Source organism: Chiloscyllium plagiosum, unplaced genomic scaffold (assembly GCF_037043375.1).
Source record: "Chiloscyllium plagiosum isolate Xiang-an unplaced genomic scaffold, Cpla_swu_hap1 HiC_scaffold_48, whole genome shotgun sequence".
NCBI lineage: Eukaryota > Metazoa > Chordata > Chondrichthyes > Orectolobiformes > Hemiscylliidae > Chiloscyllium > Chiloscyllium plagiosum.
In genome coordinates, this window is record NW_028270186.1 from 40,551,994 (window position 1) to 40,556,660 (window position 4,667).

Genomic DNA, 4,667 nt, shown 5'->3' on the forward strand with positions numbered 1-4,667 from the left:
CTGTAAGAGCTGCAGGAGCTTATGGAGAGTTGAAGAGTTGGAGCAATTTACAGAGGGAGGGTTCTCCGACAGGAGTAGGTCACAGATAGTGAGAGATGTGTGGCCGGAGAAAGTTAAAGAGAGGGGAGTTTTCGGGTCTGGAAGAGGTTACACTGACAGGGACAGTTGAAGAGACTGTAGCAAAAATGCATGGAGAAGGTTACACAGATAGGGAGGTGAGTAGGGACTGAAGGTGAATACATAAACTTGGAGGGTTGTATTGTTAGACAGAGCTTAGAGGGATAGGGACTGGTGTAGGGATTTACACAGATAGGGAAGGTTGTGTTTTTGGTGAAGGTTACACTGATACAGACAGTGTTAGGGAGTGTTTCATGGACTACAGAGGAGCTCAGACAGAATGTATTATGGGGAGTGGAGGAGATTACAGACATAGAGATGGCTGTCGGGTTGAAAAGATGTTCTACAGATCCTCAGTGCTGTAAGGCTGAAGGCAGGTTACAGTAATAAGGGTTATCTACACTTAATTACTTTTTGGATATCGAGAAAGTCTCAGAACGGGATTGTCAAAAGTAAGTATAGACAGTCTAGATGAGTTTACAGAGATATAAATGTTTTTGGGGGTTTCAGGATGGAACAGTGATTGAGAGTGCTGTAACGAATGGCAACAGTTATAGAGAGGGTTCTAAAAGCAGGAAGAGGTGACAGTCATATCGATCTTTGTAAGGACTGGAGAAGCTTACATCGCCAAGGAGTGTTTTAGAAACTGTTGGAGATTACACATATAAGGAGAGTATTGAGGATGAGGCAAGGTTCAAGAGACGGGGGTGGTTGACAGGACTGGACAATAACCTGAATAGAATCTCCAGTGTGGAAACAGGCCATTCGGCCCAACAAGTCCACACCAAACCTCTAAAGAGCATCATAACCAGACCCATCCCTTTCCCTGTCTAATAAACCCTGCATTCCTCATGGTGAACTCACCTAAACCACACTTGCCTGAATACTACAGTCAATTTATGATGGCCAATCCACATATCGTGCAAATGTTGGACTATGGCAGGAAACCAGAGCACCCGGAAGAAATCCACACAGTCGGGGGGAGAACATGCAAATTCCACACAGACAGTCAGCTAAGGCTGGAATTGAAGCCAGGTTCCAGGCACAGTGAGACTGATTATACAGAGCACTGCAGAGATTGGACTAGGTCACAAAGTTCACAAGGGTTTATTGGAACAGGAGGAAAATATAGTCAGGAACAGGAGAAGCTTACATAGATGGTGTCCATGAGAGGGACTGGAGGAGGTTAACGCAATAGGGAGGGTTGTGCATTCTCTCGACAATTAGAGGTAGGGACGGTTGGGGAGACTGGATGAAGTTAGTCATACTCAGAGTTGTACACACTCTGAGTGATGGCAGATGGAGTTTATTTCTGATCACTGTGAGGTAAGGCACTATGGGAAGTCTCATAAGCGAAGGATATACATCATGAAGGGTAGGTCCTCCGGAGAACTGAGTAACACCGGGACCTTGGTGGGCAAGTCCCTGGATGTCTGAAGGTGTCAGCATAGGTTGACAGGGTGGGGAAGGCACCTGAACTGGAAGCAGGAGGTGATGGGGCGAATTGTTAGAGCTGCTTGAGAGGATATAATCTAATCTGGCAGGGTGTTGCACCTTAAACAGTCATAAGGCCAGAAAGAAGTTTGAGGTTGGTGACCAAGTTAAAGATAGCAACTTCAGCAGACAAGGCACGCAAGAACATAGCAGGAAATGAGAGAGGGGGAACTGATGATTAAACTGCATTTATTTCAATGTAAGGGGCCTGACAGCTAAGGAAGATGAACTCGGGGCATGGATTGGAACATGGGACTGGGATATTATAATTATTACAGAAACAAAGCTGATGGAGGGGCAGGACTGGCAGCTCATTGTTTCAAGGTGGAGATGCTACAGGAAGCATCGAAGGGAAGGCAAGAGAGGAAGCGTGGTGGTGGGTTTTGATTGCATGAATCATTACATCAGTACCTAGAGAGGATATTCCTGTAGGATCACCCAGTGAAGCTATGTTAGTGGAACTGAGAAACAAGAATGGGTCATCACTCTGACACGATTGTCCTACTGACCCCGAATAATCAGTAGCAGACTGAGGAACAAACATATCAGGAGATCTCAAATATCAATCATAATAATAGGGCTGTTATGGTTGGGGTTTTTAAACTTTCCAAACCTAGACTGGGACTGCCAGTGTTCACTGTTTGCAAGGGAGGAATTTGGTAATTGTGTTCCAGAAAACTCCCAATCAATATGTAAATGGCCTGAAAAGAGAAAGGGGCAAAACCTGACCTCCCCTTGGGAAACAAGGTAGGGAAAGGGACTGAGGTGTGAGTGGGAAAGCATTTTGCCAAAGTGACTCAAATATATTAGTTTGAAAATAGCGATGGAAAAGGACAGGGCTGGTCCACAAGTTCGAGTTATAAAATGGGGCCAAACCAATCTTGATAATATTAGCCAGGAACTCTCAAAGGGTGATTAGGGAGTCTAGGGAAGTCTGGCAAGTGAGAATATTTTAAAAGTGAGATAAATTGAGTGATCACCACCAGCATGTTCCTGAAAAGGGGGCACATGTCAGGTATAGCCAGCTGGATCAAGGGAATCCCTGAGGATATACAGGGACTTTAGCAGTACACTTTGGGTAGAAATCAGGAATGCAGAAAGGGTACATGAAATAGCCTCAGCAGAGAATGATAAGGAGAATCCAAAAGTGATTGTAGAAATATATTAAAAGAGTAACTCGAGACAAAATAGTATCCCTTAAAGATTAATGAGGCCATTGGTGTATGGAACCGCAGGATATGGCTAACACCTTAAACATATTTTCTACTCCAGAACTTATTGTGGACAAAGACTGGGGAACTCAGGGAACAAGAGTAATACGTTAGACCACATTTGGAGTTCTCTGCAATTCCAGTATCCCCGCTATAGGAAGGATGTTGTGAAAGTTGAAAGTGTTCAGAAAAGATTAACAAGATGTTGCCAGGATTGTTGCTGAATAAGCTGGGGTTATTTTCCCTGGAGCATCGGAGACTGAGTGGTGACCTGACTGAGGTTTATATAAACATGAGGGGTATGGATTGGGTAAACGGTCAAGGTCTTTTCCCTGGGGTTCGAGAGTCCAAACCGAGAGAGCATAGGTTTAAGGTTGAAGGGGAAAGGTTTAAACGGCACTGAAGGGACAGCTTTTTTATGCACATGGTGATGTACGTATGGAATGAGCTGAGAGAGGAAGTAGCAGATACTGATACTATGACAACATTTAAAAGGTATCTGGATGGGTATATGAATAATAAGGGTTTAGAGGTACATGGGCCAAATGCTGGTTAATGGGATGGATTTATTTAGATCTTCTGGTCAGCATAGATGAGTTGGACTAAAGGGTCTGTTTCCATGCTGCTCATCTCTACGACTTAAAAAGAGTTCATGTTATAGAAGAGGTGGTGCTGGAGACTTTACAACACAAAGTTATGGAAAGCCCCAGGACCTGATTAAGTGTATCACAGGACATTGTGCGATGCTAGGGTAGAAATTGTGGAGCCGCGAGCAAAGATATTTGTACCGTTGACAGCCATGTGTGATGTGCTGGAAAGGCTGGAGGGTGGCATAGTGGGCAGTGAAGGAGGTTTTTTGAGATTACAAAGGGATCTTGATGAAATGGGTGAATGGGCTGAAAAACTGTAGATGGTATTCAATCTGAATAAATGCGAGGTAGTGCACTTGGTAAAACAAACAAGGGTAGAGCTTATACAATTAATGTTCGGGCCTCGGTTAGTGTTTTAGAGCAGAGGGACCTCCGGGTTCAGGTACATAAATCTTGAAGTTTGCATCACAGGATGGATAAGACAGTGCTTCGCATGCCTGACTATTGCTCAGTCCATTGAGTGCAGGATTTGGGACGTCATGTTGAGATTGTGCAGACATTTATTAGGACTCTTCTGCACTACTCTGTTGAGTTCTGGTCGCCCAGTTATAGGGAGGATATTATTAAGCTGCAGGGTGTTCAGCAGAGATTTACCAGGACATTGTTGGATATGGAAGGCTTGAGTTCTGAAAAATGGCTGGATAGGCTGAGTCTTTTTTCACTGGAGCCTGGAGTTTGAAATGTGATGTTATAAAAGTTTATTTTAAAAAATGAGATATAGATCGATTTAATGGTAGTTGCCTTTTCCGTAGGATGGGGGAGTCTCAAGAGGAGGGACCACATTTTTAAGGTTAGAAGAGAAAGATGTTCAAAAAAAAGACATGGGGGCTATTTGTTACCCAGAGGGTGTTTTGATTGTGGAATGATCTTCCTGGGGAAGGGTGGATGTAGTTACAATTACAACGTTTAAAAGACAGAGATTTTAAAGAATATTTTGCATCAGTTTTTACTGTGGAAAAGGATATGGAAGATATAGAATGTAGGGAAATAGATGGTGATAACTTGCAAAATGTCCATATTACAGAGGAGCAAGTGCTGGATGTCTTGAAATGCATAAAGGTGGATAAATTCCCAGGACCTGATCAGGTGTACCCTCGAACTCTGTGGGAAGCTAGAGAAGTGATTACTGGGCCTTTTGTTGAGATATTTGTATCATCGATAGTCACAAGTGAGGTGCCGGAAGACTGGAAGTCGG